The sequence below is a fragment of the Asparagus officinalis genome, chromosome 4 (assembly GCF_001876935.1).
Source record: "Asparagus officinalis chromosome 4, Aspof.V1, whole genome shotgun sequence".
Classification (NCBI taxonomy): Eukaryota; Viridiplantae; Streptophyta; class Magnoliopsida; order Asparagales; family Asparagaceae; genus Asparagus; species Asparagus officinalis.
In genome coordinates, this window is record NC_033797.1 from 38242638 (window position 1) to 38266643 (window position 24006).

General features: G+C 37.0%; 1 non-coding gene across 1 annotated transcript; it reads right to left on the reverse strand.

Annotated features, from left to right (window-relative positions):
* Nucleotides 9033–9105, reverse strand: TRNAK-UUU. The gene has a single exon. It is a non-coding gene; the product is annotated as a tRNA-Lys (tRNA).

The window sequence follows — 24006 nt, forward strand, 5'->3', positions numbered from 1 at the left end:
CAATGAGGCGAGATAATTGAAGCCGGCTTTACAATCTAAAGCTACTTCGACCTTGACTAGGGGACTACGACGGAATTCCTCCTCCACCTCCACCTTATGCTCTTTCGAGTCTAAGTAAGCAAGTCGAGCCTCCAAGGCCTCAATAGTCACCTTAGATGCCTCATTGGCCGATCGCTCCTCCCTGAAGTCCAGCTTCAAATTTTGGGCCGCTCAGCGATCCGACCGGGCGTATGCTTGTGCCCCAAGCCTGTCGCGCTTCTAGACCTCAAGCTCTTCATCCAAATATTTGATTCGGTAGTCCCGCTCAATGATCCCTTACAAGAGACGGCTGATATCCCTCTGGAGCTTGGCCAAGTCCTCTTTAAGCTTCTCAATCGCGGCTGACTGCTTAGCGTTGTGCCCCTGGAGTCCTCTGATCGTGTCGTCCTTGATCTTCAACTCTCGATGTCATTTGCCTTCATTGCGCTTCAAGTCGACCTCCAGTACCATGACCTTCTCTTTCGCCGCCTTCCTAGGCCTCTTCTAGTCGGCCAGCGCCTCTTCAAAATTAGCAGGGAGCTTATACGTGAAAGAAAGCTAAGAAAATAGCTTCTGCTCGACCAGGGCCCCCCACAACAAGTAGCTTTTAAGGGCCAAGTGCAAGTCCACGTTTGGCACTTTTGTCAGCATCGCCTCATCCCTAGGAAGGGCGAACTACTCCAATGCTCGAACCTGAGCCAAGCTTGACTCTAGGACCGAGCTCTCCTTGTTGAGCGGCCTCTTAGCAATGAACTTATCACCCTCCATGAGCACCTCCCAGTGGGAACGACTGTCCCCCGTCTCTCCAATTAGTTTAGCTTTGAGCTCATCCCATACCCGAGCATCGAGTTCAGAGATGTAGTGGAGGAAAGGCCAGGAAAGCCACTCTATAGTACTAGGGCGGCCTCAGCACTTGTAAGTTCAGTAGGCTGGGGAGGGGCAACTTCCTCTCTAGAAGCTCCCGTCATCACGGAAGACTCCTTGCCCCCACCTATGAGTTGGCGCTAGTAAGGAAGCGTGGACAGCTGGCTTATCAGCTTGAGCACTAGCACCGGCAGGCTCGTTCACCTGGTTATCTTTTGTTTGCTTGGGAGGGAAAGCCTCATCAACAATGACGATATCTGACTGCTAGGGAGGAGGGGGGACCTGAAGCTGGCTTACGGCCGGGTCAAAACTTGAGTCTGGCAACCACACTACACAGCCGCTTGCGCCCTCTATCCAGCCTCCTCTTCTTTCTCCAACTTCTTCTTTAGTGAGCTCGCCATTGGTCGGCGCAACTAGTCGTGACCTCCGTCGCCCTTGACCGCAAGCTGCTTAGCTCATCGAGAACTAAGTCCCCCTAGTCACTTTTGAGGCTTCATGGTTGGTGTCGGTTCCCCTGAAGTTGGGCCCTCCAAAGGATTCTTCTTCAGTGGGAGGGCTAGGAGAGCAGCTCATGCCTTATCAGCCTCAGTAGGGGTACCATAGATACACCGACCACGCGAAGTGAAGACATCTCAAAGAGATTACTCATCTCCCGAGACCCGGCATAGGAACGAACCGTCTCAAGCCTCCGCCTATCTTCAACCGAGAGTATTTATGGCCTTGGCACATCCTTCTTTATCTCAAGCCAAGTGGGGTAAGATAGGATAGCGTCGGCACCGAAGACCCACACAAATTGCTCCTTCCAATCCTTATTGGATTTTGAGGCGTCCGACACAAGCTTGCAGCCGTCAATGTAATAAAAGAAATAATGAGCATCTTTCTTCGTCGTCTTGAGGCCTACAAGGTTGCCGAACACACGCATGCTTTGTTGGACACTGTCCCGTTAGTAGATCACCAGGAACCCCACCAATATAGCGATGACGTTGGGTGTGAATTACGAAGGGGAGACTCCCAGAGCACATCATACCTCTTGAATGAAAGGATGAAGCGACAACCGAAACAGATGGGCCAAGTACAGTGGTGATGTGTCTTTGCCATGGCGGTACACCGGCTCGCCATCGCTAGGCATTGATAATGTGAAGGTTTTGGGGATATCATAAAGGTCATAGTAGACTTTGAGCTCCTGGACGCAGATCTTAGTACAGTGGTGATGTGTCTTTGCCATGGCGGTACACCGGCTCGCCATCGCTAGGCATTGATAATGTGAGTACACCGGCTCGCCATCGCTAGGCATTGATAATGTGAAGGTTTTGGGGATATCATAAAGGTCATAGTATACTTTGAGCTCCTGGACGCAGATCTTCGAGCGAACAGGTCGGAGAAGAAGAGGCCGGAGAAGATCGATCCTCTCCTCATTTCGGCCAGTGGTAGAAGTTTGAGCATCCATGGAAGGTTGTCGGAAATTAGTGCAAAGTAGTTGAAAAATGAGAACTTGAACTTAAGAAAGCAGCTAGCTTTAGCGCAAAATTATTGAAGAAAATCCCTTTGCACAATAGAGAAATATATATAGACACCAAGGGTAATACGTGGAGAAATTAGAACGGTCGTCCCTATTCAAAATAAACGGGCAAGATCGACCTTGAAATCTGAATGGGTATCCTGAAAAATGAGGTGCCACCCTCTTTACTCCACACCACTCCACTCGAGAATCGAAGCGACAGTGACGTCTGGCGTTCAACGATATCATATAGTCTTTTCAACAGCAACCTCTCACCTGCCCAATAAAAGGCATCTTGGATCTCGCCAACTTATGGCTATTCAAAATACAGTCAACATCAACCACCCGACCCTATGGACAGACGGCTCGCATGGTCATCTAGAAAGGCGGTGTTAATTCGACCCTAATGAAATCAATCTGAACCACTAAAACTCTCGTCTATTGATAGGACGGGCCGTCACCTTCTATTTATGTTCAGCTCGGATGCTTGCATGCCGACTTGGGTATTTAAAAGTCGACTCGACCCACTCCTCACTAGAACATTTATCCTAAAAAAGAGAGGCATACAAGACTTCAATACCCTCTTTGTGAGCTCAAGGCATATACCATTATGTGGACAAAAGAAAGTAAACATGTGGCCCAAGAGCCAAGATTAGGTCAACTCCCCACAAAACTTGAAGTGTGATTCAAGACAAAGGATAAAATAAAGAATTAACAATGTCTTTTTATTCACGCACTTTGAAATATTTATGAGTATACACATACAAAAGAACAACATAAAGGAACAAAGATCCTAGTAAGCTAAGAAAGATCCATTCTCGCTCCCAGAGTCAGAGGGTGGCTCCATTCTCGCTCCAGAGTCAGAGAGGGGGGAGCCACCGGTGGCAGGTGGAGGAGGAGGCGACTGAACCTCTTGCACGACCCCATCACACTTCTGGCCAAATGAGCCCCCTCCGGCTTCCCTAACCGATCTCTCACCTCCATCTTTGACCTGTCCGCTAGAGCCCCTAACGGTCTCATCATCTGACTCATACCTCACATCACTCTCGCCGAGATCAAGCCCCCTCCTAGACTCTCTATCTCCTGGAGCTCATCTAGACACTTAGCGATCCTTGGAGAATAATAGAAGCAATTGGATAGGCTCTGCATTTCGGTTAGGAGTTGCGCCGTGAGATAGTTGAAAACCGCCTTGCAAGCGATCGCCACCTCTGTTTTTCCAATGATGTTGTGGTGGTACTCCTTGACGACTCATGGCCGATAGGCCTCTGACTCCAGATAGGCGATCCGAATCTGGGCTTCGGCCAGGGACACCTCGCGACGAGCACTCTCCTCTGGAGCCTCATCCAGGCTAGTTCCACCTCCTCAAGCTTGTCCCTGGCATGTTGGGTAGCTTGGTGCTCAACCTCAACCTGCAACAGAGCGGGGTCCTTATCTTGTTGCCCCTCGTGACTTGCTCGGACAAATGCCTTGCCTTCCTAGTATGCTCTTGGAGCTCGCACTTGAGCCTGTCGATCTCAAATGATTTTTGAGCATCCGAGGCCTTCAGACCCTCGATCACCCTCTCTCGCACCTCCATCTCTCGCCGCCAGTAACCCAACTCCTGCTCCTTGGCCAACAGCTCCTTAAGGGCTTATCCAGGGAGAAATGTTTCACAGATTTTTAGTAACATTACAAGGTGGAGATTATCAGATTGAAGACTTATCTAAGAATTGCTAAGGTCATTGGAGTATTAATTTGTTTTACGGGAGCTATGATCATCACATGTTATAAAGGTCCTCATTTGAATTCTGTTATAGCTATTTTAGTGATGAAAAATAATCTCCAATCAATGGCAGACAAGTGTCCCACATTAGGCATAATCAAATCAGTGTTGTAAGATAATCAAAGGCCTAATTTGGTCGACTCGACACGTCGACATCTTGCGAGGACAACTCGAAAGGCGTTGCATGTCGACGATCCGAAAGGCGTCACGTGTCGACGACCCAAAAGGAGTTACGTGTTGTCCCCCGATTAAATTGACTACTTAATCACTCCATTCATCCGACTCATTGGCTGACACCTTGTGAGGGTGACTCAAAAGGCGGTACTTCTCGACCACCGGACGAATAGAAAGATGATAAAATGCCTCGAGTCTCGAGCCCCCTCCCGTGCACTGGCGACCAATCGCCTCGTAATAAATGTCATTAAATACATTATGGGTGCTATCATTCCTCTGTCCCTAATAATCTTTATAACACATCGGACCACGTTGACACTGTACAACTCTAATCACTTTGCATTAAATACCAAAATGATATCTTCTCCACTTGTCGGCCGACACCTGTAAAGAAGAGGCTGAGGTGGCCGTCATCCCATACTCAGTCGAAGTTCCCATTCTACCCATCTACTATCACTATAAATAGGGGTACTATTTTTAACAAGGAGGTAAAATCTTAATTACTAGTCACTGAGCTTAAGAACTACTATAGTTTATTTTACTTCTCCACTCAAGCAAATTACTGACTTGATCGTCGGAGAAACAACTGGGGAAACAAACCTCGCCCTCTTATGATTTGCTATTTGTGCAGGGAAGAACAACTTACTCCAGAACCAGACATTCGGAGGGTTAGAGGATCTCCGTTAATCACTGTGACGCCCATGTTTTCACACATGGCTGCAGTCCAAGGTGAACTTAGATATGTCAAACCTGCCATGTACCCACACTGTACAACAACACGTTTTACTATCACGGTAATATCTCTCTAGTGGAATCAACAAGAAGTGTAGGTACAACAGGCAAAATAAGGAAAATAAATACATTAGACATGATGTAGAAAGAGATATCTAATAAATATAATCATGTCTCAACTGAATAAACTGAATACAACTATAGTCTGAAATAAATATGAAGTATCGCAATATGAGTCAACTGAAAATAAACTAAGTCACACAATTTTTACAAGATTAAATATAAAACTCTAAATGTCCGAAAAATATCAACTATGGTGGAGTCTTATCTATTAAAAACATGTAACGGCGACTATGTTGGAAGTCAGTCATCTTGTAGCACTCCGGAACTCTAAGCTGCTGCCTGAAAGGAATTGGAAAATAAAAAGAGAAACAACAAGAGCATCAGAGCACTACAACAAGATCATCTCCATCCACCCCCAGGGGAAGGGCTACTAGATGTGATAGAGGCTCTATCTATTAAGCATAGTCTACCTAGATCATTTACCCTATATCTAAAAGAATTAATATTTAGAAGCCTACAATACGAGACGTAGTACGTCGAGCGAAATAATCCAATCAAGAAAACCCTCATGTATATACTATATGTCTCAAATTGTAGATAACTAAATATCAATACCGAACTAAGAATAAATAATCTAAATAAAATAAATAATTAGAAACTCATAACATGAAACTGGTACATCGAGCGAAAAAATCCAAATAAGGAAACCCTCATGTATATACCATATGTCTCAAATTGTGAATCGCTAATTATCAATTCCAAACTAGGAAGAAAGGAAAGCAATACAATGAAGTAAAGTCATCATAAATATCGGACCAAAAATATCCTCAAATATCCTTTGGAAGATAATGTAAACAACTGAATATAATCACGTGTATTTACAAGAGTAAAGTACATCGGTCATATATAACTCAGCGATGAGTCATGTTCATAATGGCATCTACCAAGACTCAGGTTATCAGATAATTATCACAATGTAAATCCTTACAAAGTTTATAATTCATCACATTATCATGCGGGACGGACTACCAAATCAGCATCCTAAAAATGTACACGGCTCATTAGTCTCATCGCATCAACATACGGGACATACTACCAAATCAAGCATCCTAAAACCTGACTCAATGGCCTGTACTAATGGTATATCGATGCACTATCCCAAGTAGTACTAAGCGGTGCTCAACAATGATATCCATACATGTATATAATGTTTAAATAACTCATATCTCCCGTGTAATCGAAACAATAACTGTATTAATCCTCTTCGGGATACCCATGTGTATGCTACGACACTATACGTGTATACTCATGATTGTATGTGTATCATTGTGCGCCTTGAACCCCGCGTTCAAAAACAAAACGTGTACAAAAACACTTCAAGCAAAAGAGAACACAGGTCGGTCGACCGCCCCTAAGACATCGGTAGACCGAAAGCAAACGTGCACAAAGTGCTCTCACAGGATCTCATCGGTCGACCGGCTAGCCTTGGTCGGTCGACCAACCAGATAAGATCTTCACAAATTAGGGTTTGGCATTTGTATTTTTGTAACTTTATTCTAAAACTTAATTTTATTAACATGAGACATATAACAAGATTTAAACTTTCATATTTTCTTAACATGGATTAACTCGACACGATTTAAACTCTTGAATTAATCTAATTAGGGTTTAGCATCTTAATTAACCAAAATTTCTCAAATAAAACATAAATTATCAACATGATTAACTAAGTATGATTGGAACTAATCATTGAACAGATATAAAATAATTTAAACACGTTCACATCACTTAGGTATCACAAACCTAGGATTTATACATCTTAAATTAACAAGAAAACTCAATTAATTATTTAAACTAGGGTTTAAACATGATTTAAGCATGATTAATAAATTAAAATAAAAATAAAAGCAACCCTAATGATCATGACCATCAACTAATATAAACAGCAACTAAATCTACAGATTTTCACGTTGGTTTAAAAATTAACATTATAAACTAAGATTTTAAAATATCGGGTTAAGCTTTAACATGAGATTCATCAATTAAACATATTAAATCTTGAATTAACCATAGGGAAAGGTTTGGAGAAAGATGAGCTTACCTCAAACGTCATGTTGAACTCCTAAACACATGCGTGCAATATCCTTCTTCACCAAAGTCGCAAAATCCCGCCTTCCTCTCGACAAACGCCTCAAGAACTCTCCCAAATCTCACAAATTATGATTAGGGTTTGAGAGAGGAAGAGGGGATGCTAGGGTTTGTAATACTGATGAAAAGATGTGTTTTTCGTGTATAAATATGTATATATATAACTGCAAACCCGAATCAAAACAGCCCAAACCCGAAACAGGAAACCTAGTCAGACTGGGAAAATAGTCTTCGGTATTTTAGCTATAACTTTCACGTACAATCTCGGAATGAGGTTATTTAAGATGCGTTGGAAAGATATTGAAGATACCTATAACTTTTATCTTTTCAGTTTTTTCAGATTCGAACTATATCAGTGTGTAATTCATATATACTCTTAACTGGTCATTTCTTCAGATTTCTTCTTTGTGTATGTTTAACCTTTGTATACTCTCATATATACTCTTAATTGATCCCAAATCAATTGTTAGCACAATCATTCATCCATAAATGATATTCATTTGACTGTTTGATATCATACATCAACAAATTCATTTATCCATCATCACCCGATTCTCCACGGAAGTAGACAGAATCATTCAAACACCAGTCTAAACACGACATGGATAATGGGAACTTTTCTCATGGTATCTGTTGCCTTTTCGTGGGTTTTATGGCTTGTGTGACAGGTATTTAACATTACTCATTCCTGAATCTTAATCTATTAAGATACATGAGTGATTTTATTTATTTATTTATTTATTTATTTTAGTTATAGGTGGTGTTATTGAAAGAATATCCATTTTGGATTTGGTCCTCTGCTCTTGTAAGCCTCTTCAGTGCACTTCAGTGCTTTATCGTTGCCGTTGCAGTTGAGAGGAATATTATGTCTAAATCGAAGCTACGCATAGTGGCGATCAAAAAATGTGCACCTGCACATGTAGCGTATAACTTATGTGTGTGATATGCATCTACTTCAGAAACATACAGCTACCCAATTTAGATTTTGGGTGCGGGGCGCTTTTATGGTTACTGGCCTTTACTCTGTTCTGTGGGGTGGAATTAGAGGGAAAAAGGAAATGAATTTCAACTGTTAAGGGTGCAAAGGATAGCATCTCAGAAGTCGAAATTGCATGAAGGAGATATTGTAACGCGATCGATCAGATTATTTTTTATACTGATAATTGCGGATACACCCCCTTGGCCCTTCCTATGAGAGTGAAACCAGTAACGACATCTAAACTATTTTATTAGCACTTGCTTCCTCGGTTTTATCGGGAAGAACTAAATTGCTCTCGGGACAATCTCATTTGAAATTCAGGAGGTAAGTAATGATAATAAAAAAAAGTTTCGGTAAGGAAGATGAGGAAGTGATTGGATTTTGGCTAATAGGTTTTCATAGGAGTCAATGAGAGGGCAAATTTTGTATAACTTAATTGAAATGAGAGACTACATGACTTAAATTTTTTGAATCCTTACAATTTACTGTAGCTATGTTTGGTAAAAAGACATGTATTATGTGAGCTTATTTATTATATCTATTAACCAGTTAATTCAGCTCAACTAGTCACAGTAGGTTCTCATAATGATGTTAACTTACAGTTTGAGGGAATGACTATAACTTACTATCAATAACTTGCGGTACATAAAATAATAACAATAAAGTTTTATTTTTATTTTCCTTCCCCAATAAAGTTGTGATGATAGTAATATATTGCTACGTCACGAAACTTCGATCTCCAGATTCAAAAAACACAAAATTTTGTCACGCATACCATATATATTAGAAAAAGACGCCGTCTGTGGGAATCGAACCCACGACCACACGGTTAAAAGCCGTGCGCTCTACCGGCTGAGCTAAGACGGCGTTCATACTATGTAAACAACATCTAACTATATAAACACAAATATTGGGAAAAGAGTTGTCACCTCCACATAGACAACTTTTATTGATCTTTGAAATAATCTGACTTGAGGATATCAAATCAACAACATTTTTCACTTACAAATTTTTTTTTTTGCAATTTCATCGTAGATTTTGATTTTGATTTTTTTTTTTAAAGCTTCTTTCTGGTTTCTAATGGCCTCCATAATCAATCTCATGTTCATCCGTGCTGAACAATTTGAATAAATTTAAATATGAGAAAGGAATAGAGTATCTACATACAATTAAGCCTATTTTAAGTGCAAATTCGCCCCCAATTAGAATTTTTTGGGAAATACACTTTTAATATGTATTACATTTATTATTGAAACATAATCTTAGTATTACACACACTTGATACTTAAAATACATAATTATTAGAGTTAATTTATAATTTAAGTTCATTTACAGGTCACTTGTAAATTTAAATAAAGTCTATTTTTTGTTATTGTGTTATGTATTTCAATTAAGAATTTGCAAACCATTACTCCAATCGCGATGGTTAAGAATGAGAGGGAGAGCTGAGAGTGAATGAGCCTCTATGTTTTCCACTCACTCACTCTCTTCTCTCTTTCACCTCTCTCTATTTCGCTCCTCCTTAACCATTGCCCTAAGGGCAATGGTTAGCAAAATCCAATAAAGGCCTATATCATTAAATGTTATTGATTAAGATTTAATCGTAACTAGACTTAGATATGGCTCATTTAGTTAAATTCAAAATACCTATTAATTAAATCTAACTCCCATTCTAACTATCTCTAATCAAATTCCTCTTCACTAGCATCATCTTTTGTGAAGAGATATTTTGAAGAAAGATTAAACAAAGAAGAAAAGAGAAAATCCCTCATGTTATGTATTTGAGACGATTGATAATGAGTTGATTATGCAAAGATTTCAAAATATGAAAACTCATCAAGGACAATTGTTAAATGTTTTTTCTTTTAATAGTTAAATCATTAAGTATATTAATAGATTTAATTTAGTGGAAATTTAAGTACTCTATTTTACTTATTTACAATTCATTTTTTTCTAGTATCCTATGCGTCCTTGCTACACAACTACATATTCATAATTTAGGGGTTTTCCTTGAAACCACCTTAAAATAGATAATTATATACAAACCACCTTTGAACTTTAATTTATGTATAAACCACCTTTAAATTTAGTTTTTGTTGCATTCAACTACCTCCCAGACAAATTTCAGGAAAAGACAATTTTCCACTAAAAAACTAAAATTTAAGCTTAAAAAAATTCTAGTTTAATGTGCGTGAGGTGTATCCTCACAAAGCTTAAAGAATAAAAAATGATAAATTAGTAAATAAGTGTCGTAAACTTTACGGGATTGACAATCCCATTAAGTTTAAGGGCAAATTAAACTTCAAAGGATACTCATCCCATGAAGTTTAAACTGCAGTAAACTCCATGAGGTTGAAAATCTCGTGGAGTTCGTTTCTAGCACAAAACTCCATGAGATTGGGAATCTCGTGGAGTTCAATTGTAGCACAAAACTATATGGGATTTTCAATATCGTGGAGTTCTAGGGCTCAAATGATAGAGAGCAGTTTGCTCTCTGTATCTTTCACATAGATATCACAACCTGTACATATCTTATATATCACAATATATTATATGCACACAATTTCTACGCAATCGCAACATATACATACCACAAGCACATGAAAAATCCAACCACAAATACATGAAAATCCAACAATATAAATACACAAAAATCCAATCACATGTGCACACAAAAATCCAACCACACACATACAAGTAATCTTTTTGAACAATCCAATCATATATATTCGCGAAGGATCCACAATCACAAAATAAACATCGTGTCATATAAAAAGGGTCACGTACCTCCTAGTATTCCTCCCCTTCTTCCTCTTCCTTTCTTTCCCCTTCCCCTATCCATTCTCCTCCTTCTTGTCCTCTGCATCCGTGATCATGCGCCTCGATGATCTAAGTATTTGGTTGTGTATGAAGTTGTATAGCTAGTGGATCATCCTCATTAGGTGGATCACGTCGAGAAGTGCTAGCTCCATCATCACGTGTATTAGAAGATGTCGCCTTACATCTTCATGTGTACGTTGTTACGAATTGATATATCTTGCCCTTGCAGCCTTCAAACTCATCAACATGATTCCTATGGAACACATTGGTTATCATCTGTCTTATCTCATTGAATACTAATAGTGTTTTGGTTCCTGAATCTCAGCAATGCTCTCATTTATATCTTATTCAATTTCATCAAATGCATGGACTTGTCTTTTAAGAAGAAGATACACAGTTTAGCAAGTGACATGATTTCAAATAAGGAATTTTTTCTTGAGATTAAAAGGTTACATAATCTCTCTCGACCATGGCTCTTAGCATATAAATATCCCATGGGGAGTGTGGTATGAATCCATTTGCTAGGTGTGGGTCACGTACGATCCATCTGCATATGATAGTCTAATACCAATGCATACACTTTGTATCGGAAAGTGGATCTCTCTCATGCTCTACAAGATTATGCCTATTATTCCACCTGATTATGTAGAATTCACAATATTTTCCCCAGTCCGCATGGTGTGATGTCATCCAACACATGCAATTGATTTGCTCAACAAGATCGGGCAAATGTTGATCTGGATGAAAATGTCGCATAACATGATCCAACACATGCATCTCCACAATTTCTAAAGAGATTAATGGTACTCTGAACCTCCATAAATTAGAGCTCTATCTACAAATAGGTGCAAGGGAATCGATATTATTGGGAGTATACGGCGTCCACTTGAACTAAAAAATTAATTTTAAAAAACATGTATTAGTATATATAGAAAATTATGAATATAAATTTAAAATTTTGAGATAAATTTTACCTATTTTTGTGTTGCATGATATCTAGCTCGTTTTTATACAAATTTGCATGTCTATTCAGGGTATTATAGAATGACCTCCTCACATTATATCTGCTTGACATGAAAAAAGATATCAGAAATTTTTAGATGAATAAAACTAGACAATAACAATGATTATGAATATTACATTTGTATACCAGAATCGTAAGAGAAACTGACTCAATAGACCACAACGCGTTTGTAAAGTAGGTCATCTAATATAGATGCGTTCCCACAACCAAACCTATAGCAATATCATGCAACCCTTACAATCTTTATTCTTCATCTATGACACCTTGCTAGATATCTATAAAGGTATGCCAATATCGCACTACCCCATAAAAGGTTGCCACACTCCTCCAAATCCTTAAGAAGTGGTAGTCATCGACAATGTACATAGGTTTTGCTTGCATCAAGAAATAACGTAGTGCCTATCATGTGTAATATGTAAGCGCGAACAAAATATCAAAGTGTCTCCTCTATGGTGTTAATAGGCATCTCCCATAAACACCTCCCAAAGCCATGATAGCCTCATTGTACCACTCTTCAAAGTAGGAAACCACCCTAGAAGCCTCTCATATACATCCTCCCAATTATGGGCATTAGTGCCTGTAATAACTGAGCCATCAATCCAAAGCCCAAGTATGATAGCTATATCCTATAGTGTAATAGTACACTTCCTTGTACAGTATGATAGCTATATCCTATAGTGTAATAGTACACTTCCCTATACGTATATAAAATCTGTTGGTCTCTGGTCTCTACCTATCAACCAAAGCATGGATAAAGGACTAGTCAAGCTTAATCCTCTCATCGAAGAACATCCAGAAAACCTACTTGACTAACCAACTGTAACACTCGATCATCCTCAATCTCCCACCCTGAATTACTCTATGAATGATCAACTATGTTAGGTCTATTTAGAGTTCATGTTAGGTCTAATTCGGTTCATGTTAGGTCTAATTTAATTCCTTTTAAGTCTAATTTAAATCATGTTATGTCTAATTCAACTTATTTTAAGTCTAATTTAATTCATGTTAAGTCAATTTATTTTAAGTCTAATTTCATATTAAATCCAATTTAATTCATATAAAGTCTAGTTTAATTCCCTTTAAGTCTAATTTAAATCATATTATGTCTAATTCAACTTGATCTAAGTCTAATTGAATTAGACTTAACATGAAATTAGACTTAAAAAAAGTTAAATTAGATTTAATATGATTTAAATTAGACTTCAAAGAAATTAACATGATTGAAATTAGACTTGACATGATTTAATTAGACTTAAAAGGGTATATAAGTCTAATTTCATGTTAAGTCCAATTAAATTAGACATAACATAATTTAAATTAGACTTAATATGAATTACATTGGATTTAACATGAAATTAGACTTAAAACAAGTTGAATTAGACTTAACATGAATTAAGTTAGACTTAAAACAAGTTGAATTAGACATAACATGATTTAAATTATACTTAAAATGAATTAAATTAGACCTAACATGAAACGAATTAGACCTAACATGAACTCCAAATAGACCTAACATGAAACCGAATTAGACCTAACATGTTAGGACTCTAAATTAGACCTAACATAGAATTTAACATGATTGAAATTAGACTTAACATGATTTAAATTAGACTTAAAATGGTATATAAGTCTAATTTCATGTTAAGTCCAATTAAATTAAACTTAGAACAAGTTGAATTAGACATAACATGATTTAAATTAGACTTAAAAGGAATTAAATTAGACTTAATATGAATTTAATTGGATTTAACATGAAATTAGACTTAAAACAAGTTGAAATAGACTTAACATGAATTAAATTAGATTTAAAATAAGTTAAATTAGACATAACATGATTTAAATTAGATTTAAAATGAATTAAATTAGACCTAACATGAAATCGAATTAGACCTAACATGAACTCTAAATAGACCTAACATGTTAGGTCTAATTTCATGTTAGGTCTATTTAGAGTTCATGTTAGGTCTAGTTCGGTTTCATGTTAGGTCTATTTAGAGTTCATGTTAGGTCTAATTCGTTTCATGTTAGGTCTATTTAGAGTTCATGTTAGGTCTATTTAGAGTTCATGTTAGGTCTAATTTGTTTCATGTTAGGTCTAATTTAATTCCTTTTAAGTCTAATTTAATTTATGTTATGTCTAATTCAATCTGTTGTAAGTCTAATTTAATTCATGTTAAGTCTAATTCAACTTGTTTTAAGTCTAATTTTATGTTAAATCAAATTTAATTCATATTAAGTCTAATTTAATCCCCTTTAAAATCTAATTTAAATCATGTTATGTTTCATTTAATATGATTTAAATTAGACTTAAAAGGGTACATAAGTCTAATTTCATGTTAAGTCCAATTAAATTAAACTTAGAACAAGTTGAATTAGACATAACATGATCTAAATTAGACTTAAAAAGGAATTAAATTAGACTTACTATAAATTAAATTGGATTTAACATGAAATTATACTTAAAACAAGTTGAATTAGACTTAATATGAATTAAACTAGACTTAAAACAAGTTGAATTAGACATAACATGATTTAAATTAGACTTAAAATGAATTAAATTAGACCTAGCATGAAACCGAATTAGACCTAACATGAACTCTAAATAAACCTAACATAAAATCGAATTATACCTAACATGAAATTAGACCTAACATGAACTCTAAATAGACCTAACATGAAAGAATGGAGTAGATAAATGTATTTTGGGATTTTGTATTTTTTATCCTCTGTCTCTGCTTAGTTGGCGGATAATAATTGCTAAAAGAGGGCTGCAACACATTATGTGACACTTTTTGGGGCTGAACCACATGAAAAAAAGTAAAGAAGCTGCAGCATATGATGATATTGCTTTTAGGGTTTTGACACAAATTTCCCTTATTTTTTTGTTTTTATGTTTAGTCCTGTTTTTATACGACCGAGTATTTTGATTGTCTAACGTCATAACTTTTCTTTCATCTAATTCTAATTAAGTTTCATATTTTAATTATATGCAAATTACACTAAATCTCTAATAAGCTTTGTCATTTCACATTAAACCCTCAAAAAATTTAAAACTTTCACCAAGTTCACAATAACTTTCTACACAAAGTTTCAAAAGTTAACATCATTAGGTCATTTGTACTCAAACGCCCAAAATTTTCTCAAAAGGTATTATCAGAAAAGCTCCAATAATTACAAGTTTTGGCAGTTAAACCCAAGTTTAACAGCTATAACCTTTTGGCCCTAACAAACCGAAAGTTAGAAAGAGTCCCTCAAAAATTCAAAAATTAGGAAGAGTTCCCTAAAATTATGAAAATTACAGACGAACCCCCAAAAATCTAAAAATTGCAAACAGTCCCTTAAATTGTGAGCGTCTGCTCGAGACTAGGAGTAAGAGCAAGTGTAGCAGCCTCCCAAGAAGGCTCCTAAGTCCTATGTGGCAAGAAAAAGCTCCTAAGACCTTCCAACAAGCTCCCAAGGAAGCTCTTAAGTTCTAGTTGGCGGTAGGGCCTACCATTGAGCTCCTAAGAGCTCCACAAATTTGTGGAGAACTTGGGAGCTCCTAAGGGGTAAGGGTCTACTAAAAAATATTTTTTTATTAGATTTGTTGTTTTAAAAAAATATTTATAAAATGTTAAAGATAGAAGAATAGATTTTTCAAAGGAAAAAATGTGTCCAGGCCCCAAAAGTGAGAACTTCGTGTGACTAGCCCCCCTGTACTTTGCCCCATGTGGAATAGCCCCAAAAAATGAGCTTTAATGTTTTAAGCCCCCTCCACGTCAGCTTTATACTAAAAGCAGATCGTATTTTGCAAAAAAACCGAAACTGCCCTTCTCTTTCTTCCCCAGACGAGTCCTGGTCCCGAACAACAGAAGTCACTTCTCATTAATGCGATATGATGGGGAAAATGGAGGAAAATTTCCCCCTTTTTTTACTCCATCATGAGCAATAACTAGTTAGTTCTCCATTACTCCTCCTCAGACCAAAATTCTCTCCATAACTCTATCCATTACTCTTACTATCCCTTCAAAATGGCTGAAAATGACATCATATGCATTGTCTCTTCGCAGTATAAAGCGGTATTCTTGAGGATTAATTCTTCAACCACCATCTTGGATCTCAAGTTTGATGCGGCAGAGAGGTTAGATCTTCCATACGAGTCATTAATTTTGGCATACGAAGATCAAACAGTTGGAAGCTTAAAATTTCTCATTGAGAACGATGGTGATCTGACGTCTATGGTGGAGCATTGCCACAATCTTGGACTGAAAGAGGTTCACGTGCAAGCTTTTAAAGAAGGAGATGATTCTTCGAATAAACAGGAAAACGAGCAAGTCCGACAAGACATGTAGGTTAACTGTAAAATCAATTAACTTAAGTTCTAATCGTCTTCTTGTTAGTTCTATACTAGGTTTAACTGGACTTCAGTTCTAATGTTTTATTTGTCATTAAGCAGTTCTTTGTTATGCTCCATACTAGAGTTCTAATGTTTTATTTGTCAGTTCTAATCGCTATTTTGCTAGTTCTACTAGAGTTAATGCTAGTTCCACTATAGTTCCCATATTGTTAGTCCTAATTGTTATAAATTAGATATAACATGGTATAAATTAGACAATGTAGGTATAAAATAGAACTAACAAGCCATCAGTTAGAACTGACACTAACACACTACAGATTAGAACTAACACTGTGCATATTATTAGAACTAACACGCTACAGAATAGAACTAACACTGTGCAGATTAGAACTAACACTCTACAGAATAGAACTAACACTGTACAGATTAGAACTAACACTCTACAGAACAGAACTAACTTGGTATAATTTTGAAATAGCTTGTTATAAAATAGAAATAACTTTGTTAAATTAGAACTAACCTTTAATGGCTAGCTTGTTATAAAATAGAAATAACTTTGTTAAATTAGAACTAACCTTTAATGGCTATATTGTTTGTTCTAATAGCTATTATGTCAGTTCTAATCAAAAATTAGAACTAACCTTTAATGGCTATATTGTTTGTTCTAATAGCTATTATGTCAGTTCTAATCAATGCATTGTTAGCTCTAATGGTTATATTGTTAGTTCTTTCTAGTCCTAATTGATTCTAACAGCAAGCAATTGTCGTTTTTGCTTTTTAGCTTTTGCTATTATCTATTGATACTTCTACTATTTGTGCAGTTTGAACTCAAAAATTGTAGACTGTGGCCCGTCGGCGTTGTGGACCACAAGTGTTCCAGATAAGAATCCCAATGACAATCCTTCCAGAGATGATGTCATGACGATTGATGACATGATTAGCAGATCAGAGAGGATTCCTGCTTGGTGGCACACAGCTTTAACCGGTGAGGGACAACGATTTGAAAGTGCGAAGGAGTTAAGATTAGCCTTGTTATACTACTCCATGGCAAAAAAATTCGAATACGAGTTTGGGAAGAATGAACCGAAGCGTATTCGAGTGTTTTGTCGGTTTAAGGAAGCCAAAAATTGTCCGTGGATGTTATTTGCCTCTCCACCGAAAAATGATAATAGACTTGAAATCAAAAGGTTTGTGGACAATCACAGTTGTGGGCAGCATGGCAATAATGCTGGTCAATCTAGAGCCTCAAGGCGATTCATTGCTACCCAATTACAACCCACGTTAAAGGTTCGACCGGATATACGGCCTATTGACGTTCAAAAGGAGTTTCTAAGCTCGTATGGGATTAGGGTCGATTATAGTAAGATTTGGTGGGGTAAAGAAAGAGCACAAGAGAAATTATATGGTGATGCCCGTGAGTCCTACGATCAATTACGATGGTAAATAGAAGTTGATATCTAACAAAAGACAAACTAATTTCCTTTATGTGACGTTGATTATACTAATTTTTCAATGTTGGTACTAACGCTTAATCTTCAATTTTCTAGGTATGTAGAAGAGGTCAAGAAGACAAACCCAGGTAGCTATATTCATGTTGAACAAAATGAGGGGAGGTTTACAAGGTTATTCATATGCTACGCCGCCTGCATAAATGGTTTTTTATACGGCTGTAGACCACTCTTATTTTTGGATGGTACCTTTCTTAAAGATCGATTCAAAGGCATACTCCTAAGCGCCGTAGCATATGATGGAAATCAGAGGATATTTTCATTGGCGTACTGTACATGCGATCAGGAAAATAACGTTAACTGGAAGTGGTTCTTACAAGGTTAGTTCTATCCCTAGCTATGTTAGTTCTATTGCAGGTTATGATAATTCTAGCTCATTCATTGCTAACTCTATAATTCGTGTATGGTAACCACAACTCTTTGTAGGTTTGTGGTCTATTCTCTATGAAAGGCCAGATCCATACAACCCTTCACACTAATTCGTGTATGGTAACCACAACTCTTTGTAGGTTTGTGGTCTATTCTCTATGAAAGGCCAGATCCATACAACCCTCCACACAAGCTAGTGATAATTTCAGATGCGGATAAGGGGATCAGAGAAGCAGTTAGAGAATTTTTTCCAGATTCTATACACTCTCGATGTGTGTTGCATCTAGTTGAGAACTTCAGGACAAAGTTGAAGGATTTGGGATTCAAATCAAAAGATACTCAGATCTTGGGTAATCTATTGCAATCTGCCTGTTACAAATATACTAGAGCAGAATGGAACGATTACATGGACGACATTAGACTGGTTGACGAAAGAGCTTACAATATTGTGATGAACTACGCTCCAGAAAACTGGGCCAATGCGTTTTTTCCTGGAGTTAGGTAAGTTATAAGCTATTTCATTACATGACTATTATAAGCCGCTTGACGAATTCCCTATTATGTTTCAGATATGGTCACGTTACATCAAATGTTGCAGAGTCATTCAACAAATGGATACATGAGGCTAGGCTACTACGGATACTTCAACTGGTAGAGCACATACGTAAACAGATTATGGTTCGCATGAATGAGTGACGAGTCATGGCTGAAAGCTGGAATCAATTTCTTTGCCCCAAAGCTGAACTTGCTCTCAAAGAGAACATGGAAAATGACCGTCCATTGGAGGTTCGTCAGTCCCACACAGGATAGGCTACTACGGATACTTCAACTGGTAGAGCACATACGTAAACAGATTATGGTTCGTATGAATGAGCAATGAACCATGGCTGAAAGCTGGAATCAATTTCTTTGCCCCAAAGCTGAACTTGCTCTTAAAGAGAACATGGAAAATGACCGTCCATTGGAGGTTCGTCAGTCCCACACAGGATTATTTGAGGTACAATCCCATAGATCTTGTCAAGTGGATCTAGACAATAAAACATGCACTTGCCGTGGGTGGGATGTAACCCGTGTCCCTTGCAAACATGCATGCGCATCCATTATGTTTATGAAAAGGGATGTCTACCAGTTCTGTGACTGGTTTATGACGGTTGAAGCCTTTAAAAAGAGCTACGAGCCAATCCTCTACCCTATCCCTGACTTTGAGAAGCGCATCGTGCCAAGGGATGAGATACAGATCCTACCTCCACTTACAACAAAAAGGAAAGGGAGAAATAAAACCAGGCGTATCAACAACAGAACTGTTTACACGCGGCCAGTAAAATGTTCTCGATGTCATATGGAAGGTCATAACCGTAAAACATGTAATGAATCTATAGCTGACTAAGTGTTTGATATGTTGAAGTGTTTTCGTCCCAGTATGCAACAAATATTTTGTTTTTTTCCGATTGAATGTTTACTCTTTGTTAATCGGGAACTAACATCAGCTTACACTAGATAAAAAGTTGTAAGTAACAAAACAACTATCATATTAGGCCTAACACGCACAAAGAATAGAACTAACATCTCAGTTATTCGATGCGCTCGAGGGGCTAGGAGTAACAAGCCAAAGAATAGAACTAACTTGGTATCAGATAGTACTAACATGTAATAAAGTAGAACTGACTTGGATCGGAACAAGTTACAGAATAGAACTAACACTGTGAAGATTAGAACTAACACGCTACAGAGTAGAACTAACACTGTACAGATTAGAACTAACACTCTACAGAATAGAACTAACGCTGTGCAGATTAGAACTAACACTCTACAGAATAGAACTAACGCTGTGCAGATTAGAACTAACACTCTACAGAATAGAACTAACACTGTGCAGATTAGAACTAACACTCTACAGAACAGAACTAACTTGGTATAAATTAGAACTAACTTGGTATAAAATGAGAACAAACTTTGTTTAAATTAGAACTAACTTTGTATAAATTAGATCTAATGTTGTATAAAATAGAACTAACTTGGTATAAATTAGATCTAACGTGGTATAAATTAGGTTTATAACGTTGTAAAAAATAGAACTAACTTGGTATAAATTATAGCTAACGTGGTATAAATTAGATATAATGTGGTATAAATTAGGTTTATAACGTGGTATAAAATAGAACTAACTTGGTATAAATTAGTAAATTAGATCTAACGTGGTATAAATGAGATATAACGTGGTATAAATTAGGTTTATAACTTGGTATAAAATAGAACTAACATAAATTAGATATAACGTGGTATAAATTAGATATAACGTGTAATAAAATAGAACTAACAAGCCATCACAAGCTACAGATTAGAACGAACACTGTGCAGAATAGAACTAACACTCTACAGAATAGAACTAACACTGTGCAGATTAGAACTAACACTTTACAGAATAGAACTAACACTGTGCAGATTAGAACTAACACTCTACAGAACAGAACTAACACTGTGCAGATTAGAACTAATACTCTACGGAACAGAACTAACACTGTGCAGAATAGAACTAACACTCTAAAGAATAGAACTAACTTGGTATAAATTAGAAATAACATGGTGTAGATTAGAACTAACTTGGTATAAATGAGGTATAACGTGGTATAAATTAGGTTTATAACGTTGTAAAAAATAGAACTAACTTAGTATAAATTAGTAAATTAGATCTAACGTGGTATAAATGAGATATATTGTGGTATAAATTACGTTTAAAACTTGGTATAAATGAGATATAACGTGGTATAAATTAGGTTTATAACTTGGTATAAATTAGATCTAACGTGGTATAAATTAGATATAACGTGGTATAAATTAGGTTTATAACGTGGTATAAAATAAACTAACGTTGTATAAATTAGATCTAACTTGGTATAAATTAGATCTAACGTGGTATAAATTAGGTTTATAACGTAGTAAAAAATAGATCTAACTTGGTATAAATTAGATCTAACGTGGTATAAATTAGGTTTATAACGTAGTAAAAAATAGATCTAACTTGGTATAAATTAGATCTAACGTGGTATAAATTAGGTTTATAACGTGGTATAAAATAGAACTAACTTGGTATAAATTAGAAATAACATGGTGTAGATTAGAACTAACTTGGTATAAATGAGATATAACGTGGTATAAATTAGGTTTATAACTTGGCATAAAATAGAACTAACATAAATTAGATATAACGTGGTATAAATTAGATATAACATGGTATAAATTAGGTTTATAACGTGATATAAAATAGAACTAACACAAATTAGATATAACGTGGTATAAATTAGATATAACGTGTAATAAAATAGAACTAACAAGCCATCACAAGCTACAGATTAGAACGAACACTGTGCAGAATAGAACTAACACTCTACAGATTAGAACTAACACTGTGCAGATTAGAACTAACACTCTACAGAATAGAACTAACACTGTGCAGATTAGAACTAACACTCTACAGAATAGAACTAACACTGTGCAGATTAGAACTAACACTCTACAGAACAGAAATAACTTGGTATAAATTAGAACTAACTTGGTATAAATTAGAACTAACTTGGTATAAATTAGAACTAACTTGGTATAAATTAGAACTAACTTGGTATAAATTAGAACTAACTTGGTATAAATTAGAACTAACTTGGTATAAATTAGAACTAACTTGGTATAAATTAGAACTAACTTGGTATAAATTAGAACTAACTTGGTATAAATTAGAACTAACTTGGTATAAATTAGAACTAACTTGGTATAAATTAGAACTAACTTGGTATAAATTAGAACTAACTTGGTATAAATTAGAACTAACTTGGTATAAAATGAGAACAAACTTTGTTTAAATTAGAACTATCTTTGTATAAATTAGATCTAACGTTGTATAAAATAGAACTAACTTGGTATAAATTAGTAAATTAGATCTAACGTGGTATAAATGAGATATATCGTGGTATAAATTACGTTTAAAACTTGGTATAAATGAGATATAACGTGGTATAAATTAGGTTTATAACTTGGTATAAATTAGATCTAACGTGGCATAAATTAGATATAACGTGGTATAAATTAGGTTTATAACGTGGTATAAAATAAACTAACGTTGTATAAATTAGATCTAACGTGGTATAAATTAGATATAACTTGGTATAAATTAGGTTTATAACGTGGTATAAAATAAACTAACTTGGTATAAACTAGAACTAACTTGGTATAAATTAGAACTAACACTCTACAGAATAAAACTGACACTGTGCAGATTAGAACTAACATTCTACAGAATAGAACTAACACTGTGCAGAATAGAACTAACACTGTGCAGATTAGAACTAACACTCTACAGAATAGAACTAACACTGTGCAGATTAGAACTAACACTCTACAGAATAGAACTAATACTGTGCAGATTAGAACTAACACTCTACAGAATAGAACTAATACTGTGCAAAATAGAACTAACACTCTACAGAATAGAACTAACATGTTATAATATATAACTAAAAGGGTGCAGATTGGAACTAACACAACATTAGTTATAATAATATATAAGAACTAACACGATTCTCTGTATTTGGGTTAAGATTTGTAACAAACTGTTTTCTGGATAAGCAAAATTTAACAAGAACTAACACGCAATGATGCCAGGTCTTCATTTGTTGCTGCCCTCGCTGGATCGGTTTGGGTCTAATAAACCCTTTTCGCTGTCACTCGCCTTCCTTTTCGAAGGTCCTGGCTTACTGCGCTTTGAGGAAGGAGAACTGGATTCCGCTGAGCCACTGTGGGAGACGACGGAGTTTAAAGGGAGAGGAACAAGAATTGGCACCCCCGACCCCTTGGTTACGGAGAAACAGCTGCCATTGGTCTCTCTCGACCGTCATGTGTTTGCCACCCCAATTAACCTCAATTAACTTGGGCTCGGTCCTAAAGGGCTGCGCACGCTGGGGCCCTAAGTTGAGTCGTGTGGATTCCTGAGCCCTCTCCAAATTCCCCCCGCATTGGACCTGCGCGATGGCGTATCCTTCCCTGGCGTTACTGTCCACCGGCGAGATGTAACGGAACCCAAGCCTCTTAGGGATTTCAAATAAATCCCTAACCTTGAGTAGAACTCTACAGTCTTTGAAGTTAGAATGTGTTATGACGTCCCTGGAGCACATGACACATTCACCGATACCAATGAGCAGAGATTGAAGAAATTCAAAATTCCAGAGGTGGTATGGGAGATTGAATAGGCGAATCCATACTAGAAAGGGTTGAGGCAATGTTGTTGGCCTCAGATCCTCTTTCCAACGGCGGAATCTGCCCTTAAATGTGCCCATATCTATCAAACCGAGTTCAATAGCTTGGGCAAGAACTTCATCGGATGGAAACTGCACCATGAAGTTGTGCCCTGCCGCCTTCTTGATTTGATGGGGTCATGTCCTAAGATTGAAGCGGTAGGCCAGCATCTCTCGGAGCTCCTGCACAGATGGACGACCTCTATCAAGATTGAAGATGGCGCAAGAAGAAAGATGCCGTATGATGCTGGAGGTGTTGGCCGGGACGGTAAGCATCCTCGGAGGGGCACGAGCGGTAATTCCATGATGACAATCTCGAGAGCTATGTCCTGTCCCATGGCAGTGTACACAAAAAGGATCCCCAGCCATTTGTGAGGGTATACGATGAAAATAGATGACGCTGGGTTGCCGGTTTTAGCAGGGGGAGGG